An 11,059-nucleotide genomic window follows, 5' to 3' on the forward strand; every position below is an offset into this window, starting at 1 on the left:
TGGGAAATGTCGAGCTCTTTATTATTAATGTTGCAGTTTCCTCTGGTTGGCGTCATAAGGGCAGGAAAAGTCCTGGTTCAGTTGAACCAGGAGGAAAACCACCGCTTCCTTTATTCCAAAAAGTCAGAACTGCGCATGTCTCACATCTTAAATAGTCCCACAATGATGACGTCAGTGAAGAGGCCGGGTCCAGTCCTCACTCTGCAGCCTGCGCCTCTCGATGAAGTGTTTACTCAGTGTTTTATTGAAGTTTGTAAAAATTGTGGCGGTAGCCCTGTGACGTCACTTCCACATCCAAAAAAATAAACTACAAATAAATAATAGAACCAAATAACTTTCTATTCCACAGCAGATTTGACATTAATTTCATAATTATCTATTAAGTTTTCTCTGTAATGAGTTTCTGTAAAAGAAATCTAAAATAAATATCAATTCCTATTTTGTGTTTTTGAGACAAACATTTTTCCAATTGCAACTTCATGAATGTTTTTAGAAATATTTGAAAACTGAATTTTGTACAATAAATCTGTTCCACAAGTTTTAATCTTATAAAATTTGATGAAAAGTTAAATTATGATATTGACAATTTCATCCTCTGTCAAAGTTTTTATTTATTCTAAAAATCACTTCCATTTTTAAAGTGAAATGATTTTATTCAATAAAGTGCTTAAACATTGCAACATCACAAAATCCTAATATTTATACCAATATATTAACTTAATTTAAGATTTAAATTCATCTCTCATTTGTTACATTTTCTGTTTTTCTTTCTTTCCTCACAGTTAGTTTGCGACGATTGTTTTTTATTTCTTTTTTCTGCTCAGTTTATGAGAACTACGTAGTAAGAAAAGAACTTTGAACATGAACAGTTCTGAACTGAACTGGTTCTGTTTCAAATGAATTAATTAGTTCTTGTTTTCTCCTCAGTTCAGAATCTCAGGATGAGAACTGAAGACGATCTGCCACCGTTTCCCCGCCCCTCCTGGTCTTGATCCTGATTCTGGTTCTGGTCCTGGTTCTGGTCCTGGTTCTGATCCTGATCTTGGTTCTGATCCTGGTTCTGGTCGTTCGTCGCTCCTGGTGGTTCTGTTCGGCCCGTTTGCGCTCCGCGTCCTCGTCATGGTGGGCTTTGTTTAGTCCAGCCGTCTGCAGCTTTTCCAATCCAGAGACATTTTTTGCTTTTCCAGGTAAATAAACGGGTCCAGAGCCACAAAATGACATTTTAAAATATTTACTTCATTATTTAGCTGTTACAGGAAATATTTTAAAAGAAAAACAAACTTCCTGAAAAAAATGTTTTTATATAGGATGTTTATATTTACACATGGCTTTTATTTTAATATCAAGAAAAATACATCTAAATAAAATAATGATGAATCAATTATTAAAATAAGAGTCAGCTAATTTGGTAATTGATAAATCAGTAACTTAAGTATTGACTCTTAAATGTTAATTTGCTGGAAAAATAACATTCAGATGTAATTAAACCAAAACTGAACATAAAATCTATAATTTTACATTTAAAATAGAATAAAATCTTGTTGTAAATATTTTCTACTCAGAAGTCATTAAACTGCAGTTTTAGCTTCACCAGGTTCAAATTCTGCAAAAAATAAAAACATCTTATTCACTATTAATTAATTTTTCATCAAATTAAAAAATTGAATAAAATTATTATCTCAGTCCTGCATTCTGTGAAGTTTAACGTGTTTTTAGAAATACAAATTCTTTGCTACAATTTATCAAGCGTTTATTAAAGAAATGCTATTGCATTTTAGGCAACAAAGTGTTTTATTGTTTAAAAAATAAATTAATTAGTTTGTAATTTACTCCTAATATTACAGAAAAAAGGCTCAAATAGTTTGGTGATTGATAACTAAAATATAAGTTCAATAAATACCACTTGCCTAATATTTACATTTTAAATTTAATACTTAAAAAATCCTGTGTGTAAATATTTTCTATCCAAAACTCCTTAAGTGTCACTTTTAGCTTCACCAAGTAAAAAGAAAATATCTTAACCAATTATTAATTGATTATTTAATAAAATAATCAACAGATCAGTTCTCCTCTCTATTGACAAGCAGCTAGAAATTATCGAGTGTTCAAGAAAGAAATTCTGTTATTAAATTTTAGGCAATAAATGTTTATTTTCATATTTAAAATAGTGGCTGAACTATTTCATTATTTTCATCTTTTATTTCTAATATTGTAGAAAAAGTTTAAAGTGAAAAATACTCAAAATGTGATTTTGATGTTTATCACATTTTGTTACTTAAACACTTTTAAAGTCATTTTGTTGTGAAAATGAAAAAGTAATTTTCACTAAAAAGTGTAAAATGGTTAAATTTGTATGTTTTCTTTGTTAAACTTGAGTTTGTGATCTTTAGTCCTAATGAGCTGCAGGCTGCAGAGCTCTGCTTTAATTAGTCTAACTTACCTTCATCACTGCTGAAGACTCTGAAAACTCTCCTGTTTGTATCAATGTGACTCTGCTCGGCTTTGTCGGGCTTTAATTGTTCCCTCTGAGGTGGAGGCCCAGAGAAAGTATTTCTGTGTAAAGATGAAGAAATAAAGCTGGAGTCTGTGAGAAGCCGAGTCCTGCTGGTGGATTTACTGCTGAACAGACGAAGGTCTGCAGGAGCCCAACGAGTCGCTGCAGAGAATCTGGAAAGTCTTTGGTCTGAAGATGAAGAGAATCTGAAGACCTGAAGCTCCAAGCTGTCATCAATCCTCTGATCAACACGTTTCCTCGCCTCTTTTCTTCCCTCGCCAGGTTTTTCCACAAAATTTGACACAGTGTGAAAATGTGGTGATTTTTTTGTGACAAATTTACGCGGAAATGATTCATTTTTGTAATGATCAATAGCTCAGAGGAATAAGAAGTGGACTGGGAGTCCACAGGTTGCAGGTTCGAGTCCTGAACTCTACCAATTTTACTTTAATTTTTCCTTTATTTGAGTCAAAACACAACAAGATCCTTGCTGGACTCAAAACCAACAACCTTTAGATAAGCAGCCTGTATTCCTCCTCTCTCCGCCACTAGCTCATCTACACTAAATAGCTTTTTTTTTAAACTTGTCTTCTGTTTTGGAGGATTTGGGTGAAAAAGGGGCGTTTACTGTGACAACTGGAGGCGTGGCTTCAGAATCGTCTCTGATCCAGGAGAAAAACTCAAAGTTCAGGATCCAGAAGGTCCAAACTGAGCTGATGCATCTGGGCAGGAAAAGCAGAACCAACATTTACTGCTCAACATGTTCAGAACAAACAACGGAGGAGATCTGAAACAATTTCACTTCATCTGCAGATCCACTTTTACTTCTTCACTTGGAGGCTTTAGGCTTTTATTTCTCCTCACGTGTTGGGAACTTTTAAGATCATTGAAACCAGAAGGAAAATATTGATTTTCTATCCAATGTTCAGTTGAACTTTGTAAAAATACAAAATGTTACCCAGTGTTTCAGTTTCTGTTGCAAAGGGAGAAAAGTACAACTTTTCTCTGCAAATTCATAAAATACATAAATAAAGAACTTTTTAAATTTAGCCTCACCTGGTTGGAAATAGAAGGAAAAATAAAATAAGGTTTAGTTAAAACACAGCCTAATGACCCTAAATACATTTTAAATTTTTATTCAAAAAATAAGTTTTGAAATTTTTAAAAATAAAATAAAAAGTCTGGAAAATCTGAATCGTTTAGAAGCAGTTGTTTTATTTCCTGAATGTCAGATGAAATTAATACTAATTAAATGACAGGAATTCAGTTTGTTTTTATATATTTAGTTTTTATTTGAATGTGAATAAATATCTGCTGGTGGCTCAGCAGCACAAATACACAAGAAGAAGAACCAGAACAAACACGTTGCATTCAGAAAGCTGCACCGACAAACATGTCACATGATCCAAAGAGCTGCAGCTCAGACCGCGCCGCCATCGCAGCTTTGTGCTTTCTCTGTGATCTTTGACCCCACTACAGGCCAGTTCTGACCCGACTTCTGGAATGATCCTCCTTTTTCTAAAGTTTGGATTTGGGAGAAAAAAAACAACAAAAGCAATGATTGTTTTCAGCACAAAGCGCGTTTCCAGTGTAGGCTGCAAGTTGATCACTGACTTCACCTGCAGAGGAGGAAGAGGATGGAGACCTTCATCGTCTGCGGCCTGCCAGCAGCAGGCACTGCAGAGGAAAATATCTTACTGAAAAGTACTTGTTGGTGTTTTATTTGCAGAGTCCAAGAAACTGGACTGAAATACTGATAGCATTCAGTGTTTGTGCAGCAGAAGCAGACTCACCCTCTGGTCTCCTCCCTCCCTGCAGGGGTCCAGCTTCTTGAAGTGCCTCAGGTCCTCATCCTCTCACTTCCAGCTCTGGATGAATGGATGAAGATTCTCAATCAGCTGTTGAGAAACAAGATTCTGTCAGAGAGATCAGACCAGAATCGTTTTAATGCGGTTCCACTAAAACCCACTTGGTTCTGTCAATAAGCTGATCGAGTATTGATATCATCAGTGGAGAAAAAAAACAGCTGATGAATCAAAACATCAACATTCACCAGAATCACTGAGTATAAAACAAGCTGCTGCTGCTGCTAGTCTGTTAGCATCGCTAGCTCCGCTCAGAGTCTCTGCAGGATGTTTTCTTCTCTCTGGAGCTGCTTGTAGTTCACACTGACTGATAAAACACTGATTTCATGTTAAAATAGAAAAAAATGTTTTTGAAATACCACAGCAGAAACACAAAGAGAGCAAGAGCTTCATTAGCCGGTCGCAGCGGGAAACTAGCTAACTGCTAACTTAGCCTTCTGCCCCCTAGTGGACTCGGTGTGTAAATACAATCAGAGTAAAGCTAGAGAACTAATATGTGACTAGCACTTCCTTGGAATTCTTTCAAAGTAAAACAATAAACTAAATTCTCATGTTAGTACATTTTAGCTTTTTAGTTTATGATATTATCAGAAAGTATAAGTGTGTAATTTTCTTAGGATGTTATATAAATTAAATAATTGGGCTCTGAAGCAAAATTATCATAATTATTATTTTTTCCAGACAAAAAATATATTTCATAAATATTCTCCTGACTCAACATCTTGGCGAACAAACCAGTTATTTATTTAATCAGGAAACATTAATATGTAATCTATTTTAGATATATAGATGAATTATCTGTATGTAAATAACTCATCTATATATTAAATCAGCTGTCAGGCCTTTAGAGAGACCATAATAATATATCTAAAAGTTGCAGGAGACCGGCCCTCCAGGCCTGGAGTTGAACATTCCTGCTTTAGATAGACCATAATAATATTTGTCATTAGAGAGACATAAACGTGATCAACTTCACAGAAGTCAGAAACCAGCTGCAGCTCGATAAACTCACCTGTAAATTCAGAGCGGGGTATTTCCGCCCTCTGGTGGCCATAGTGGGAACTACAGCCCTGATGATGCTGCATTATTTACATTCAATATCCACTTCTACACTTTATATAGAGAAAACGAACAATATTCCTCAGTTTTTCCACGGTTTTCCGACTCAAATATTATTTTGACACATTTTAAATCACTGTTCGATGTTATATTTGTAATAAATAGTTTTACATCATAAATGACAGCTGCTGTGTTAAAACTCTTGACAATTTTTTTCAGTGACTCTCATTTTACGGCATTAACATTTGCTGACTTGATAAAAGTGAACATTAAAACAAAGAAACAAAACATCTGGCTGAAACATGTATTTGAAAAATATCTGTAGTTACAAACGTTCACCCGACTTCACTCAGCCATCATAAAACTGATCAACTTTATACTTTTCAAGAAAGATAGTAATCTTTTTGAAAATATTAGAAAAAAACAAGGTAAATAACAGCTACTTAGAAATAGTAATGGCAGAAATGTAGTGACAAAAAATTTTTATTCAGTTAAAATCCTTAAAAAAATATTAACTGTTGGTAATTTTGAAAATCAAAGTTTGGAAAAACTGTAAACATTACGAAAAACATATTTATTAGTAATAAAAGTCAACCAGCCGAGATCAGAGCAGAATAAAAACAGTTCAAAAGGGAAAAATCTTTGAACAGGATTTAAAGTTTAATTCATCTGAATAAATATTGACAGTTCAATTTGAGTTAATAGAGTTGTTGGATAAATTGTGATGTTTTAATCAAATATTTGTTATTCTCATGTATCTTTATAAGGTATTTTTTCTTATATGCTTTTATTGTTTAATTTCATCTTAGAATTAAGAATGTTTCTGTATTGTTGAATTACTCTGATTCCTTCCTCAGAAAGCCTCACTGAAGGAAAGCAGTGACAACAGGTTTCTGCAGGGTTATCTCTCGGCGTGAACCAAGGCCTCTAGAAAACTGACCGTGAAGATGTACAACTTGCTCTGTTTAACCCTGTGTCTGGAATGAGAGTATAAAGTGCAAGATACCTTGTGTTTTAGTTAGTGATTGTCTTTGGCGCTGTAGCCATGTGATGAAGTGTTTTCCCCTCCCTTTAGAGTAACAGTATTCTTTGTGATTAGGGATCCTGAAAACAATAAAAAGAGAGAAGCAGGCAAATGTGGTTTCAGAGCAGCAGGAGATTGTAACTGAAAGCACATCTCTGTCTGTTCTCCCCACGAGTAAGAAAGAATCTAAATCTCTTGTCTTTCCTGTGTTTGTTGAATCTGTATTTAATAGGTGTTAAACCTGACAAGAGTGAAACAAAACTAGAATAAAGATAGAAAACATTCAGTATTTCTGTTTTGCTGAAGCAGTTATGAAACAGAGCCGCTTTTTTCATGGCTTCAACAGAAAACCAACAAAACAAACTATTTATTTTTGATAGTAGATTATGAGCGCTCACTGCCCTCTGGTGGTGAAATATTGCAACTACAGATATTCCTATTCATGGTAATTTCTCAACCAGATCATTTGTTTTAACTTAATTTGTTCTCATTTTCACTTTTATCAGTTCAAATAAAATCAACTTAAATTAAAGTTTCTAAAGAGCCACTGAAAGGTTAATAAATAGAAAAGAAAATTAAACTTACTTCAGAAAAATCCTCCCAAAAAGATTAACTGTTGTTAATTTTTAGAATCAAGGCCTGAAAAATATAAACAATGAAAATGTGCTTATGATAAAATCCAACCTGCTGAGATCAGAGCATTTAGCAGGACAAAAATATCTAATGGAGAAAAATTAAACGTAAAAAGTTACATTTTAAAACATTACCAGTTATTACTTAGTAAATTGTATGACTGAATGAATCTGTGAATAAATTTATAACACGTACAATGATATGATGTTCCTGCTGTTAATTTTATTTAAATAACTTTATCTGTTTGACATGACTATCGAGGAATAGGAAAATTAAATAGTGGTGCTTGAAAACCTGAGCAGAATTTAATTTGGTGCTTTTTATTAAACATTTCAAGGAGAAAAAAGGAAAACTAAAAGCATTATTTAATATGAACGCTAACCGAGAATATTACCTTCTTTTAGCTCTCAATGTGAAAGAAGCTACCGGAAGTGAATGTGGTATGTATATTCTCTAACTTTATAGAGTAGCTACAGTTACCATCTCGGTCCACTAGAGGGCACTAACCGCCCTGCTCTGAGAGAAGTTCAGTTTGTTGTGCATCAATCTTCTGAATGTTTCCAGGATAATTTAATCGATCATAAATATTCTCCTGGCCTCAAACCGCAAACTCAGCGTCTTAGCCAGAATTGGAGAGTTTCGTTTCAACTCTTATGGAGCCAAAGCTCCTCTGAAGCTGCTGCTAGAGTCTGTTAGCATGGCTAGCATCGCGAGAGCCGCTAATAGTCTCTGCGGACTGTTTTCAACTCTGTGGAGCTCCTTGTTCACACTGACCGATAAAACACTGATTGCATGTTAAAGTAGGCAGAACAGTTATGATTAACATTCAATTATTAATGTCAATACTAATATGTATCATGAGAAAGATATAAACCTGATCAACTTAAATGTCAGAAACCAGCTGCAGCTCAAAAACTCACCTCTATATTCAGAGCGGAGTATTTCCGCCCTCTGGTGGCCATAGTGGGAACTACAACCCTGATAAAGCTGCATTATTTACATTTAATATCCAATTTATATAGAGAAAAACTAACGATCTTCTCAACCAGAAGATAAATAATCAAAATAATATTAGAGCCGTTTTTCGACTCAAATATTATTTTGGCATATTTTAAAATACTTGTTCGTTGTTATATTTATAATAAAGTGTTCAAAGAGTATTAACACAGCAGCTATATTTTATGATTTAAAACTCTGTTTTTTTCAGTGACTCTTATTTTACGGCATTAACATTTGCTGACTTGATAAAAGTGAACATTAAAACAGAAGCAAAACATCTGGCTGAAAAATGTATTTGAAGAATGTTTGTAGTTACGAAGGTTCTCCACCAGAGGGCAGTAAGAATTCACTCAACCATCATAAAACTGATCAACTTTATAATTTTCACGAATAACTAGTTATATTGACTTAATTCTGTAGATCGTGATCTACAGAATTGTAATTAGAACTGGAAAGTCCTCATGACAACATTAGAGAAAGCAAGGTAAATAACAGCTACTTAGAAATAGTAATAGCAGAAATGTAATTACAAAAGAACTGTGGGTAATTTTGAACATCAAAGTCTGGAAAAACAATAAACATTACGAAAAACATATTTATTAGTAATAAAAGTCAACCAGCTGAGAGCAGAATAGAATAAAAACAGTTTAAAGGGAAAAAATCTTTAGCGTCAGGATTGAAAGTTTAATTCATCTGAATAAATATTAACAGTTCAATTTGAGTCCATAGAGTGAAATAAAACTAGAATAAAGATAGAAAACACTAAGTATTTCTGTTTTGCTGAAGCAGTTATGAAACAGAGCCGCTTTTTTCATGGCTTCAACAGAAAACCAACAAAACAAACTATTTTTATTTTTGATAGTAGATTATGAGCGCTCACTGCCCTCTGGTGGTGAAATATTGCAACTACAGATATTCCTATTCATGGTAATTTCTCAACCAGATCATTTGTTTAACTTAATTGTTTTCATTTTCAATTAAAATAAACTTTAATTAAAGTTTTTAAATGTTTTGAATAAACATTTCAGGGAGGAAAAAAAAAGGAAAACTAAAAGCATTATTTACTATGAACGCTAACCGAGAATATTAACTCGTTTCTTAAGCTCTTAATGTGAAAGAAGCTACCGAAGTGAATGTGTTATGTATATTCTCTAACTTTATAGAGTAGCTACAGTTACCATCTGGGTCCACTAGAGGGCACTAACCGCCCTGCTCTGAGAGAGGTTCAGTTTGTTGTGCATCAAATTAATCGATCATAAATATTCTCCTGGCCTCAAACCACAAGCTCAGCGTCTAAACCAGAATTGGAGAGTTTCGTTTCAACTCTTATGGAGCCAAAGCTCCTCTGAAGCTGCTGCTAGAGTCTGTTAGCATCGCTAGCATCGCGAGAGCCGCTAATAGTCTCTGCGGGCTGTTTTCAACTCTGTGGAGCTCCTTGTTCACACTGACCGATAAAACACTGATTGCATGTTAAAGTAGGCAGAACAGTAATTTTTTTACATTCAATTATTAATGTTAATAATAATATGTATCATGAGAAAGATATAAACCTGATCAACTTAAACGTCAAAGCTGCAGCTCAAAAACTCACCTCTATATTCAGAGCGGGGTATTTCCGCCCTCTGGTGGCCATAGTGGGAACTACAGCCCTGATAAAGCTGCATTATTTACATTTAATATCCAATTTATAAAATAAAACTATCTTCTCAACCAGAAGATAAATAATAAATTAATCAAAAATAATATTAGAGCCATTTAAAGAGTTTTAAATCATAAAAGATAGCTGCTGTGTTAAAACTCGAAACAGTTTTTTTCAGTGACTCTTATTTAATGGCATAAACATATGCTGACTTGATAAAAGTGAACATTAAAACAAATTAAAGTAATTCAAAATGCAAGGTAAATAACAGCTACTTAGAAAAAAATAATAATACTATAGAAATGTAGTTACAAATTTATTTTTATTCAGTTAAAATCCTTACAAAAATATTAACTGTGGGTAATTTTGAGAATCACAGTCTGGAAAAACTATAAACACACTTTCATTAGTGATGAAAGTCAACCAGCTAAGATTAGAGCAGAATAAAACAATCTAATGAAAAATAATAAATAATATTAAAATTAACAACTCAAAGAAGCTTTTAAAAATATTTGAGCATTATAATAAACAGAAGATTATTTACATTTTTAGGTTTGTTTTTGCCAGTTAGTCACTGTGTACTGCCCTCCTGTGGTGACACAATGTAACTACACACTAAAATCATTTAGACGAGCTCAATGATAAACTTCTATGATAATAAAACTTTGATCGATTATTAGTGAACTGAAGGTCAGTCGCTGCTGTTCAGCATCAGAGTTTAGATCCGCAGCTTCTGATAATCAGCTTCTATGTAAAACAAGATGCTGCTAGTCTGTTAGCATCGCTAGCATCGTTAGCTCCGCTCAGAGTCTCTGCGGGATGTTTTCAACTCTATGGAGCTGCTTCTAGTTCACACTGACAGAGAAAACATTAAAATGAACACAGGAGAAGAATTTGCCTTCATTTATCTCACTGGGAATCAGTTATCGCTGGTTTGACGCTGGAAACCAGTTAGCTTCCGCGCTAAAGACTCGCATCATCCAGCAGCGAGTCTTTCTTTATTGGTTACCATTGGGACCAGGAACCTCAGTAGTGAGTTCAGTCCCTCTGGTGGCTAAACGTGGCAATTACAACAATAAAGTTGGAAAATTTACAAATATGAGACCTTTCAAAATAAAAAACCGGGAAGTAAAATAACTACTGTGATAGTTTGAATCTGCATAACTAAGAAACTTGGAGGAAAAATAATATATATTAATTAAATGATTCTCATGTATTTTATTTAAACATCTTCAGTCTAAATAATGGAAAAAAGCTGCTGCTTTAAATTATAAGCTTAAAAATTCTCAAATCAACTGAAATGGATGTTTCTGATTTTATTAAAACAAACTGTCGAACAAAAGATA

General features: G+C 33.9%; 1 long non-coding RNA gene across 3 annotated transcripts; it reads right to left on the reverse strand.

Annotated features, from left to right (window-relative positions):
• Nucleotides 1-3,802: 3,802 nt before the first annotated feature.
• LOC129353809 (uncharacterized) lies at nt 3,803-6,571 on the reverse strand. 3 transcript variants are annotated; one of them, XR_008605083.1, is made up of 4 exons: nt 6,425-6,571; nt 4,288-4,392; nt 4,114-4,171; nt 3,803-4,012 (listed from the first exon to the last, which is right to left on the reverse strand). It is a non-coding gene; the product is annotated as an uncharacterized LOC129353809 (long non-coding RNA). The 3 variants fall into 3 exon arrangements; XR_008605082.1 differs by lacking the exon at nt 6,425-6,571 and adding an exon at nt 4,464-4,494; XR_008605081.1 differs by lacking the exon at nt 6,425-6,571 and having other exon boundaries at nt 4,288-4,752.
• Nucleotides 6,572-11,059: the final 4,488 nt, after the last annotated feature.

Source organism: Poeciliopsis prolifica, unplaced genomic scaffold, assembly GCF_027474105.1.
Source record: "Poeciliopsis prolifica strain line A6 unplaced genomic scaffold, Auburn_PproV2 SCAFFOLD097, whole genome shotgun sequence".
NCBI classification, from domain to species: Eukaryota; Metazoa; Chordata; class Actinopteri; order Cyprinodontiformes; family Poeciliidae; genus Poeciliopsis; species Poeciliopsis prolifica.